The sequence below is a fragment of the Theobroma cacao genome, chromosome 5 (assembly GCF_053813885.1).
Source record: "Theobroma cacao isolate CCN51 chromosome 5, ASM5381388v1, whole genome shotgun sequence".
Taxonomy (NCBI): Eukaryota; Viridiplantae; Streptophyta; class Magnoliopsida; order Malvales; family Malvaceae; genus Theobroma; species Theobroma cacao.
Genome location: NC_142643.1, coordinates 31,928,610 through 31,936,360, shown reverse-complemented (window position 1 = coordinate 31,936,360; position 7,751 = coordinate 31,928,610). Strand labels below are relative to the sequence as shown.

The 7,751-nt window shown below is 56.7% G+C and overlaps 34 non-coding genes across 34 annotated transcripts; all 34 read left to right on the top strand.

Moving 5' to 3' along the window:
* Nucleotides 1-831: 831 nt before the first annotated feature.
* On the top strand, nt 832-950 carry LOC148762780 (5S ribosomal RNA). Its single transcript, XR_016026661.1, has one exon. It is a non-coding gene; the product is annotated as a 5S ribosomal RNA (ribosomal RNA).
* Nucleotides 951-1,035: 85 nt separating this feature from the next.
* LOC148762779 (5S ribosomal RNA) lies at nt 1,036-1,154 on the top strand. Its single transcript, XR_016026660.1, has one exon. It is a non-coding gene; the product is annotated as a 5S ribosomal RNA (ribosomal RNA).
* Nucleotides 1,155-1,239: 85 nt separating this feature from the next.
* On the top strand, nt 1,240-1,358 carry LOC148762778 (5S ribosomal RNA). The gene has a single exon (XR_016026659.1). It is a non-coding gene; the product is annotated as a 5S ribosomal RNA (ribosomal RNA).
* Nucleotides 1,359-1,443: 85 nt separating this feature from the next.
* On the top strand, nt 1,444-1,562 carry LOC148762777 (5S ribosomal RNA). The gene has a single exon (XR_016026658.1). It is a non-coding gene; the product is annotated as a 5S ribosomal RNA (ribosomal RNA).
* An 85-nt stretch (nt 1,563-1,647) lies between these two features.
* On the top strand, nt 1,648-1,766 carry LOC148762776 (5S ribosomal RNA). Its single transcript, XR_016026657.1, has one exon. It is a non-coding gene; the product is annotated as a 5S ribosomal RNA (ribosomal RNA).
* An 85-nt stretch (nt 1,767-1,851) lies between these two features.
* On the top strand, nt 1,852-1,970 carry LOC148762775 (5S ribosomal RNA). Its single transcript, XR_016026656.1, has one exon. It is a non-coding gene; the product is annotated as a 5S ribosomal RNA (ribosomal RNA).
* An 85-nt stretch (nt 1,971-2,055) lies between these two features.
* Nucleotides 2,056-2,174, top strand: LOC148762774 (5S ribosomal RNA). Its single transcript, XR_016026654.1, has one exon. It is a non-coding gene; the product is annotated as a 5S ribosomal RNA (ribosomal RNA).
* Nucleotides 2,175-2,259: 85 nt separating this feature from the next.
* LOC148762773 (5S ribosomal RNA) lies at nt 2,260-2,378 on the top strand. The gene has a single exon (XR_016026653.1). It is a non-coding gene; the product is annotated as a 5S ribosomal RNA (ribosomal RNA).
* An 85-nt stretch (nt 2,379-2,463) lies between these two features.
* Nucleotides 2,464-2,582, top strand: LOC148762772 (5S ribosomal RNA). Its single transcript, XR_016026652.1, has one exon. It is a non-coding gene; the product is annotated as a 5S ribosomal RNA (ribosomal RNA).
* Nucleotides 2,583-2,667: 85 nt separating this feature from the next.
* On the top strand, nt 2,668-2,786 carry LOC148762771 (5S ribosomal RNA). The gene has a single exon (XR_016026651.1). It is a non-coding gene; the product is annotated as a 5S ribosomal RNA (ribosomal RNA).
* An 85-nt stretch (nt 2,787-2,871) lies between these two features.
* LOC148762770 (5S ribosomal RNA) lies at nt 2,872-2,990 on the top strand. The gene has a single exon (XR_016026650.1). It is a non-coding gene; the product is annotated as a 5S ribosomal RNA (ribosomal RNA).
* Nucleotides 2,991-3,075: 85 nt separating this feature from the next.
* On the top strand, nt 3,076-3,194 carry LOC148762769 (5S ribosomal RNA). The gene has a single exon (XR_016026649.1). It is a non-coding gene; the product is annotated as a 5S ribosomal RNA (ribosomal RNA).
* An 85-nt stretch (nt 3,195-3,279) lies between these two features.
* Nucleotides 3,280-3,398, top strand: LOC148762768 (5S ribosomal RNA). The gene has a single exon (XR_016026648.1). It is a non-coding gene; the product is annotated as a 5S ribosomal RNA (ribosomal RNA).
* An 85-nt stretch (nt 3,399-3,483) lies between these two features.
* LOC148762767 (5S ribosomal RNA) lies at nt 3,484-3,602 on the top strand. The gene has a single exon (XR_016026647.1). It is a non-coding gene; the product is annotated as a 5S ribosomal RNA (ribosomal RNA).
* Nucleotides 3,603-3,687: 85 nt separating this feature from the next.
* On the top strand, nt 3,688-3,806 carry LOC148762766 (5S ribosomal RNA). Its single transcript, XR_016026646.1, has one exon. It is a non-coding gene; the product is annotated as a 5S ribosomal RNA (ribosomal RNA).
* An 85-nt stretch (nt 3,807-3,891) lies between these two features.
* Nucleotides 3,892-4,010, top strand: LOC148762765 (5S ribosomal RNA). Its single transcript, XR_016026645.1, has one exon. It is a non-coding gene; the product is annotated as a 5S ribosomal RNA (ribosomal RNA).
* An 85-nt stretch (nt 4,011-4,095) lies between these two features.
* LOC148762764 (5S ribosomal RNA) lies at nt 4,096-4,214 on the top strand. The gene has a single exon (XR_016026643.1). It is a non-coding gene; the product is annotated as a 5S ribosomal RNA (ribosomal RNA).
* Nucleotides 4,215-4,299: 85 nt separating this feature from the next.
* On the top strand, nt 4,300-4,418 carry LOC148762763 (5S ribosomal RNA). The gene has a single exon (XR_016026642.1). It is a non-coding gene; the product is annotated as a 5S ribosomal RNA (ribosomal RNA).
* An 85-nt stretch (nt 4,419-4,503) lies between these two features.
* Nucleotides 4,504-4,622, top strand: LOC148762762 (5S ribosomal RNA). Its single transcript, XR_016026641.1, has one exon. It is a non-coding gene; the product is annotated as a 5S ribosomal RNA (ribosomal RNA).
* An 85-nt stretch (nt 4,623-4,707) lies between these two features.
* LOC148762761 (5S ribosomal RNA) lies at nt 4,708-4,826 on the top strand. The gene has a single exon (XR_016026640.1). It is a non-coding gene; the product is annotated as a 5S ribosomal RNA (ribosomal RNA).
* An 85-nt stretch (nt 4,827-4,911) lies between these two features.
* Nucleotides 4,912-5,030, top strand: LOC148762760 (5S ribosomal RNA). The gene has a single exon (XR_016026639.1). It is a non-coding gene; the product is annotated as a 5S ribosomal RNA (ribosomal RNA).
* An 85-nt stretch (nt 5,031-5,115) lies between these two features.
* On the top strand, nt 5,116-5,234 carry LOC148762759 (5S ribosomal RNA). Its single transcript, XR_016026638.1, has one exon. It is a non-coding gene; the product is annotated as a 5S ribosomal RNA (ribosomal RNA).
* Nucleotides 5,235-5,319: 85 nt separating this feature from the next.
* Nucleotides 5,320-5,438, top strand: LOC148762758 (5S ribosomal RNA). Its single transcript, XR_016026637.1, has one exon. It is a non-coding gene; the product is annotated as a 5S ribosomal RNA (ribosomal RNA).
* Nucleotides 5,439-5,523: 85 nt separating this feature from the next.
* Nucleotides 5,524-5,642, top strand: LOC148762757 (5S ribosomal RNA). Its single transcript, XR_016026636.1, has one exon. It is a non-coding gene; the product is annotated as a 5S ribosomal RNA (ribosomal RNA).
* An 85-nt stretch (nt 5,643-5,727) lies between these two features.
* LOC148762756 (5S ribosomal RNA) lies at nt 5,728-5,846 on the top strand. Its single transcript, XR_016026635.1, has one exon. It is a non-coding gene; the product is annotated as a 5S ribosomal RNA (ribosomal RNA).
* Nucleotides 5,847-5,931: 85 nt separating this feature from the next.
* On the top strand, nt 5,932-6,050 carry LOC148762755 (5S ribosomal RNA). Its single transcript, XR_016026634.1, has one exon. It is a non-coding gene; the product is annotated as a 5S ribosomal RNA (ribosomal RNA).
* An 85-nt stretch (nt 6,051-6,135) lies between these two features.
* Nucleotides 6,136-6,254, top strand: LOC148762754 (5S ribosomal RNA). Its single transcript, XR_016026632.1, has one exon. It is a non-coding gene; the product is annotated as a 5S ribosomal RNA (ribosomal RNA).
* An 85-nt stretch (nt 6,255-6,339) lies between these two features.
* On the top strand, nt 6,340-6,458 carry LOC148762753 (5S ribosomal RNA). Its single transcript, XR_016026631.1, has one exon. It is a non-coding gene; the product is annotated as a 5S ribosomal RNA (ribosomal RNA).
* An 85-nt stretch (nt 6,459-6,543) lies between these two features.
* Nucleotides 6,544-6,662, top strand: LOC148762752 (5S ribosomal RNA). Its single transcript, XR_016026630.1, has one exon. It is a non-coding gene; the product is annotated as a 5S ribosomal RNA (ribosomal RNA).
* An 85-nt stretch (nt 6,663-6,747) lies between these two features.
* LOC148762751 (5S ribosomal RNA) lies at nt 6,748-6,866 on the top strand. The gene has a single exon (XR_016026629.1). It is a non-coding gene; the product is annotated as a 5S ribosomal RNA (ribosomal RNA).
* An 85-nt stretch (nt 6,867-6,951) lies between these two features.
* On the top strand, nt 6,952-7,070 carry LOC148762750 (5S ribosomal RNA). The gene has a single exon (XR_016026628.1). It is a non-coding gene; the product is annotated as a 5S ribosomal RNA (ribosomal RNA).
* An 85-nt stretch (nt 7,071-7,155) lies between these two features.
* On the top strand, nt 7,156-7,274 carry LOC148762749 (5S ribosomal RNA). Its single transcript, XR_016026627.1, has one exon. It is a non-coding gene; the product is annotated as a 5S ribosomal RNA (ribosomal RNA).
* Nucleotides 7,275-7,359: 85 nt separating this feature from the next.
* LOC148762748 (5S ribosomal RNA) lies at nt 7,360-7,478 on the top strand. The gene has a single exon (XR_016026626.1). It is a non-coding gene; the product is annotated as a 5S ribosomal RNA (ribosomal RNA).
* An 85-nt stretch (nt 7,479-7,563) lies between these two features.
* LOC148762747 (5S ribosomal RNA) lies at nt 7,564-7,682 on the top strand. The gene has a single exon (XR_016026625.1). It is a non-coding gene; the product is annotated as a 5S ribosomal RNA (ribosomal RNA).
* Nucleotides 7,683-7,751: the final 69 nt, after the last annotated feature.

The following is a 7,751-nucleotide window of genomic DNA, read 5'->3' as shown; positions in this document are numbered from 1 at the left end:
ACTAAATAGATGTTCAAGAAAACAGAATAACAAAGTCAGGGATAATAGACTATCACAAAGTTTACAATGGTTCGCCAAAAATTCAGCTGAGAAGCAGTAAGCGAAATTCAGTCACTGCCTTCCAAATATGATAATGGTTGAGCTTTTCTCCCAGATGATCATGAACGAGAAAATGAGGTAAAAAGCGAATTCAGGATGAACAGAGGTATCTAATGAACTAGTGATATAAGAAAAGTAAATGTTGTTAACGGGTGTCCCACACTGGAAAGAAAACAGTGCTCCCCACGGTTTATACAGTGCACAAAAGAAATGACCACAGAAGCTATATTTACAGGTAGCACGTGCAAAGCTATCAACTCGTGGTTATTTAAAATCTTTGATCCGGCACTTGGGCACTTGGGGCACTTGGTTTCTAAATCTAACAACCAAAGAGATTTTTCCTACACTATTAAATTTCTTTTATTATTGTTCAATCGAATTTTAATATTTTCATTCTAAATCAAATACTTCTTTTATTAATAACAATTAACTAAGCATCATCAATCAATATTCTATTTGTCATTTAATACCCACGCGATTCTAACATATCAAGTCACAACATCGATTTAACGTATCATATCGTAATTCACTATTATATTCTTACCATTGACATAAACGGATCCCATCAGAACTCCGCAGTTAAGCGTGCTTGGGCGAGAGTAGTACTAGGATGGGTGACCTCCTGGGAAGTCCTCGTGTTGCACCCCTTTTTTCCGTCGGCTTTTGGATCGTCTTAGGCTCGGCGGCGGGGGGCGGGGAGGGGTCTTGTGCATTGTTGGCGCAGGACATGTCGGGTGCGATCATACCAGCACTAATGCACCGGATCCCATCAGAACTCCGCAGTTAAGCGTGCTTGGGCGAGAGTAGTACTAGGATGGGTGACCTCCTGGGAAGTCCTCGTGTTGCACCCCTTTTTTCCGTCGGCTTTTGGATCGTCTTAGGCTCGGCGGCGGGGGGCGGGGAGGGGTCTTGTGCATTGTTGGCGCAGGACATGTCGGGTGCGATCATACCAGCACTAATGCACCGGATCCCATCAGAACTCCGCAGTTAAGCGTGCTTGGGCGAGAGTAGTACTAGGATGGGTGACCTCCTGGGAAGTCCTCGTGTTGCACCCCTTTTTTCCGTCGGCTTTTGGATCGTCTTAGGCTCGGCGGCGGGGGGCGGGGAGGGGTCTTGTGCATTGTTGGCGCAGGACATGTCGGGTGCGATCATACCAGCACTAATGCACCGGATCCCATCAGAACTCCGCAGTTAAGCGTGCTTGGGCGAGAGTAGTACTAGGATGGGTGACCTCCTGGGAAGTCCTCGTGTTGCACCCCTTTTTTCCGTCGGCTTTTGGATCGTCTTAGGCTCGGCGGCGGGGGGCGGGGAGGGGTCTTGTGCATTGTTGGCGCAGGACATGTCGGGTGCGATCATACCAGCACTAATGCACCGGATCCCATCAGAACTCCGCAGTTAAGCGTGCTTGGGCGAGAGTAGTACTAGGATGGGTGACCTCCTGGGAAGTCCTCGTGTTGCACCCCTTTTTTCCGTCGGCTTTTGGATCGTCTTAGGCTCGGCGGCGGGGGGCGGGGAGGGGTCTTGTGCATTGTTGGCGCAGGACATGTCGGGTGCGATCATACCAGCACTAATGCACCGGATCCCATCAGAACTCCGCAGTTAAGCGTGCTTGGGCGAGAGTAGTACTAGGATGGGTGACCTCCTGGGAAGTCCTCGTGTTGCACCCCTTTTTTCCGTCGGCTTTTGGATCGTCTTAGGCTCGGCGGCGGGGGGCGGGGAGGGGTCTTGTGCATTGTTGGCGCAGGACATGTCGGGTGCGATCATACCAGCACTAATGCACCGGATCCCATCAGAACTCCGCAGTTAAGCGTGCTTGGGCGAGAGTAGTACTAGGATGGGTGACCTCCTGGGAAGTCCTCGTGTTGCACCCCTTTTTTCCGTCGGCTTTTGGATCGTCTTAGGCTCGGCGGCGGGGGGCGGGGAGGGGTCTTGTGCATTGTTGGCGCAGGACATGTCGGGTGCGATCATACCAGCACTAATGCACCGGATCCCATCAGAACTCCGCAGTTAAGCGTGCTTGGGCGAGAGTAGTACTAGGATGGGTGACCTCCTGGGAAGTCCTCGTGTTGCACCCCTTTTTTCCGTCGGCTTTTGGATCGTCTTAGGCTCGGCGGCGGGGGGCGGGGAGGGGTCTTGTGCATTGTTGGCGCAGGACATGTCGGGTGCGATCATACCAGCACTAATGCACCGGATCCCATCAGAACTCCGCAGTTAAGCGTGCTTGGGCGAGAGTAGTACTAGGATGGGTGACCTCCTGGGAAGTCCTCGTGTTGCACCCCTTTTTTCCGTCGGCTTTTGGATCGTCTTAGGCTCGGCGGCGGGGGGCGGGGAGGGGTCTTGTGCATTGTTGGCGCAGGACATGTCGGGTGCGATCATACCAGCACTAATGCACCGGATCCCATCAGAACTCCGCAGTTAAGCGTGCTTGGGCGAGAGTAGTACTAGGATGGGTGACCTCCTGGGAAGTCCTCGTGTTGCACCCCTTTTTTCCGTCGGCTTTTGGATCGTCTTAGGCTCGGCGGCGGGGGGCGGGGAGGGGTCTTGTGCATTGTTGGCGCAGGACATGTCGGGTGCGATCATACCAGCACTAATGCACCGGATCCCATCAGAACTCCGCAGTTAAGCGTGCTTGGGCGAGAGTAGTACTAGGATGGGTGACCTCCTGGGAAGTCCTCGTGTTGCACCCCTTTTTTCCGTCGGCTTTTGGATCGTCTTAGGCTCGGCGGCGGGGGGCGGGGAGGGGTCTTGTGCATTGTTGGCGCAGGACATGTCGGGTGCGATCATACCAGCACTAATGCACCGGATCCCATCAGAACTCCGCAGTTAAGCGTGCTTGGGCGAGAGTAGTACTAGGATGGGTGACCTCCTGGGAAGTCCTCGTGTTGCACCCCTTTTTTCCGTCGGCTTTTGGATCGTCTTAGGCTCGGCGGCGGGGGGCGGGGAGGGGTCTTGTGCATTGTTGGCGCAGGACATGTCGGGTGCGATCATACCAGCACTAATGCACCGGATCCCATCAGAACTCCGCAGTTAAGCGTGCTTGGGCGAGAGTAGTACTAGGATGGGTGACCTCCTGGGAAGTCCTCGTGTTGCACCCCTTTTTTCCGTCGGCTTTTGGATCGTCTTAGGCTCGGCGGCGGGGGGCGGGGAGGGGTCTTGTGCATTGTTGGCGCAGGACATGTCGGGTGCGATCATACCAGCACTAATGCACCGGATCCCATCAGAACTCCGCAGTTAAGCGTGCTTGGGCGAGAGTAGTACTAGGATGGGTGACCTCCTGGGAAGTCCTCGTGTTGCACCCCTTTTTTCCGTCGGCTTTTGGATCGTCTTAGGCTCGGCGGCGGGGGGCGGGGAGGGGTCTTGTGCATTGTTGGCGCAGGACATGTCGGGTGCGATCATACCAGCACTAATGCACCGGATCCCATCAGAACTCCGCAGTTAAGCGTGCTTGGGCGAGAGTAGTACTAGGATGGGTGACCTCCTGGGAAGTCCTCGTGTTGCACCCCTTTTTTCCGTCGGCTTTTGGATCGTCTTAGGCTCGGCGGCGGGGGGCGGGGAGGGGTCTTGTGCATTGTTGGCGCAGGACATGTCGGGTGCGATCATACCAGCACTAATGCACCGGATCCCATCAGAACTCCGCAGTTAAGCGTGCTTGGGCGAGAGTAGTACTAGGATGGGTGACCTCCTGGGAAGTCCTCGTGTTGCACCCCTTTTTTCCGTCGGCTTTTGGATCGTCTTAGGCTCGGCGGCGGGGGGCGGGGAGGGGTCTTGTGCATTGTTGGCGCAGGACATGTCGGGTGCGATCATACCAGCACTAATGCACCGGATCCCATCAGAACTCCGCAGTTAAGCGTGCTTGGGCGAGAGTAGTACTAGGATGGGTGACCTCCTGGGAAGTCCTCGTGTTGCACCCCTTTTTTCCGTCGGCTTTTGGATCGTCTTAGGCTCGGCGGCGGGGGGCGGGGAGGGGTCTTGTGCATTGTTGGCGCAGGACATGTCGGGTGCGATCATACCAGCACTAATGCACCGGATCCCATCAGAACTCCGCAGTTAAGCGTGCTTGGGCGAGAGTAGTACTAGGATGGGTGACCTCCTGGGAAGTCCTCGTGTTGCACCCCTTTTTTCCGTCGGCTTTTGGATCGTCTTAGGCTCGGCGGCGGGGGGCGGGGAGGGGTCTTGTGCATTGTTGGCGCAGGACATGTCGGGTGCGATCATACCAGCACTAATGCACCGGATCCCATCAGAACTCCGCAGTTAAGCGTGCTTGGGCGAGAGTAGTACTAGGATGGGTGACCTCCTGGGAAGTCCTCGTGTTGCACCCCTTTTTTCCGTCGGCTTTTGGATCGTCTTAGGCTCGGCGGCGGGGGGCGGGGAGGGGTCTTGTGCATTGTTGGCGCAGGACATGTCGGGTGCGATCATACCAGCACTAATGCACCGGATCCCATCAGAACTCCGCAGTTAAGCGTGCTTGGGCGAGAGTAGTACTAGGATGGGTGACCTCCTGGGAAGTCCTCGTGTTGCACCCCTTTTTTCCGTCGGCTTTTGGATCGTCTTAGGCTCGGCGGCGGGGGGCGGGGAGGGGTCTTGTGCATTGTTGGCGCAGGACATGTCGGGTGCGATCATACCAGCACTAATGCACCGGATCCCATCAGAACTCCGCAGTTAAGCGTGCTTGGGCGAGAGTAGTACTAGGATGGGTGACCTCCTGGGAAGTCCTCGTGTTGCACCCCTTTTTTCCGTCGGCTTTTGGATCGTCTTAGGCTCGGCGGCGGGGGGCGGGGAGGGGTCTTGTGCATTGTTGGCGCAGGACATGTCGGGTGCGATCATACCAGCACTAATGCACCGGATCCCATCAGAACTCCGCAGTTAAGCGTGCTTGGGCGAGAGTAGTACTAGGATGGGTGACCTCCTGGGAAGTCCTCGTGTTGCACCCCTTTTTTCCGTCGGCTTTTGGATCGTCTTAGGCTCGGCGGCGGGGGGCGGGGAGGGGTCTTGTGCATTGTTGGCGCAGGACATGTCGGGTGCGATCATACCAGCACTAATGCACCGGATCCCATCAGAACTCCGCAGTTAAGCGTGCTTGGGCGAGAGTAGTACTAGGATGGGTGACCTCCTGGGAAGTCCTCGTGTTGCACCCCTTTTTTCCGTCGGCTTTTGGATCGTCTTAGGCTCGGCGGCGGGGGGCGGGGAGGGGTCTTGTGCATTGTTGGCGCAGGACATGTCGGGTGCGATCATACCAGCACTAATGCACCGGATCCCATCAGAACTCCGCAGTTAAGCGTGCTTGGGCGAGAGTAGTACTAGGATGGGTGACCTCCTGGGAAGTCCTCGTGTTGCACCCCTTTTTTCCGTCGGCTTTTGGATCGTCTTAGGCTCGGCGGCGGGGGGCGGGGAGGGGTCTTGTGCATTGTTGGCGCAGGACATGTCGGGTGCGATCATACCAGCACTAATGCACCGGATCCCATCAGAACTCCGCAGTTAAGCGTGCTTGGGCGAGAGTAGTACTAGGATGGGTGACCTCCTGGGAAGTCCTCGTGTTGCACCCCTTTTTTCCGTCGGCTTTTGGATCGTCTTAGGCTCGGCGGCGGGGGGCGGGGAGGGGTCTTGTGCATTGTTGGCGCAGGACATGTCGGGTGCGATCATACCAGCACTAATGCACCGGATCCCATCAGAACTCCGCAGTTAAGCGTGCTTGGGCGAGAGTAGTACTAGGATGGGTGACCTCCTGGGAAGTCCTCGTGTTGCACCCCTTTTTTCCGTCGGCTTTTGGATCGTCTTAGGCTCGGCGGCGGGGGGCGGGGAGGGGTCTTGTGCATTGTTGGCGCAGGACATGTCGGGTGCGATCATACCAGCACTAATGCACCGGATCCCATCAGAACTCCGCAGTTAAGCGTGCTTGGGCGAGAGTAGTACTAGGATGGGTGACCTCCTGGGAAGTCCTCGTGTTGCACCCCTTTTTTCCGTCGGCTTTTGGATCGTCTTAGGCTCGGCGGCGGGGGGCGGGGAGGGGTCTTGTGCATTGTTGGCGCAGGACATGTCGGGTGCGATCATACCAGCACTAATGCACCGGATCCCATCAGAACTCCGCAGTTAAGCGTGCTTGGGCGAGAGTAGTACTAGGATGGGTGACCTCCTGGGAAGTCCTCGTGTTGCACCCCTTTTTTCCGTCGGCTTTTGGATCGTCTTAGGCTCGGCGGCGGGGGGCGGGGAGGGGTCTTGTGCATTGTTGGCGCAGGACATGTCGGGTGCGATCATACCAGCACTAATGCACCGGATCCCATCAGAACTCCGCAGTTAAGCGTGCTTGGGCGAGAGTAGTACTAGGATGGGTGACCTCCTGGGAAGTCCTCGTGTTGCACCCCTTTTTTCCGTCGGCTTTTGGATCGTCTTAGGCTCGGCGGCGGGGGGCGGGGAGGGGTCTTGTGCATTGTTGGCGCAGGACATGTCGGGTGCGATCATACCAGCACTAATGCACCGGATCCCATCAGAACTCCGCAGTTAAGCGTGCTTGGGCGAGAGTAGTACTAGGATGGGTGACCTCCTGGGAAGTCCTCGTGTTGCACCCCTTTTTTCCGTCGGCTTTTGGATCGTCTTAGGCTCGGCGGCGGGGGGCGGGGAGGGGTCTTGTGCATTGTTGGCGCAGGACATGTCGGGTGCGATCATACCAGCACTAATGCACCGGATCCCATCAGAACTCCGCAGTTAAGCGTGCTTGGGCGAGAGTAGTACTAGGATGGGTGACCTCCTGGGAAGTCCTCGTGTTGCACCCCTTTTTTCCGTCGGCTTTTGGATCGTCTTAGGCTCGGCGGCGGGGGGCGGGGAGGGGTCTTGTGCATTGTTGGCGCAGGACATGTCGGGTGCGATCATACCAGCACTAATGCACCGGATCCCATCAGAACTCCGCAGTTAAGCGTGCTTGGGCGAGAGTAGTACTAGGATGGGTGACCTCCTGGGAAGTCCTCGTGTTGCACCCCTTTTTTCCGTCGGCTTTTGGATCGTCTTAGGCTCGGCGGCGGGGGGCGGGGAGGGGTCTTGTGCATTGTTGGCGCAGGACATGTCGGGTGCGATCATACCAGCACTAATGCACCGGATCCCATCAGAACTCCGCAGTTAAGCGTGCTTGGGCGAGAGTAGTACTAGGATGGGTGACCTCCTGGGAAGTCCTCGTGTTGCACCCCTTTTTTCCGTCGGCTTTTGGATCGTCTTAGGCTCGGCGGCGGGGGGCGGGGAGGGGTCTTGTGCATTGTTGGCGCAGGACATGTCGGGTGCGATCATACCAGCACTAATGCACCGGATCCCATCAGAACTCCGCAGTTAAGCGTGCTTGGGCGAGAGTAGTACTAGGATGGGTGACCTCCTGGGAAGTCCTCGTGTTGCACCCCTTTTTTCCGTCGGCTTTTGGATCGTCTTAGGCTCGGCGGCGGGGGGCGGGGAGGGGTCTTGTGCATTGTTGGCGCAGGACATGTCGGGTGCGATCATACCAGCACTAATGCACCGGATCCCATCAGAACTCCGCAGTTAAGCGTGCTTGGGCGAGAGTAGTACTAGGATGGGTGACCTCCTGGGAAGTCCTCGTGTTGCACCCCTTTTTTCCGTCGGCTTTTGGATCGTCTTAGGCTCGGCGGCGGGGGGCGGGGAGGGGTCTTGTGCATTGT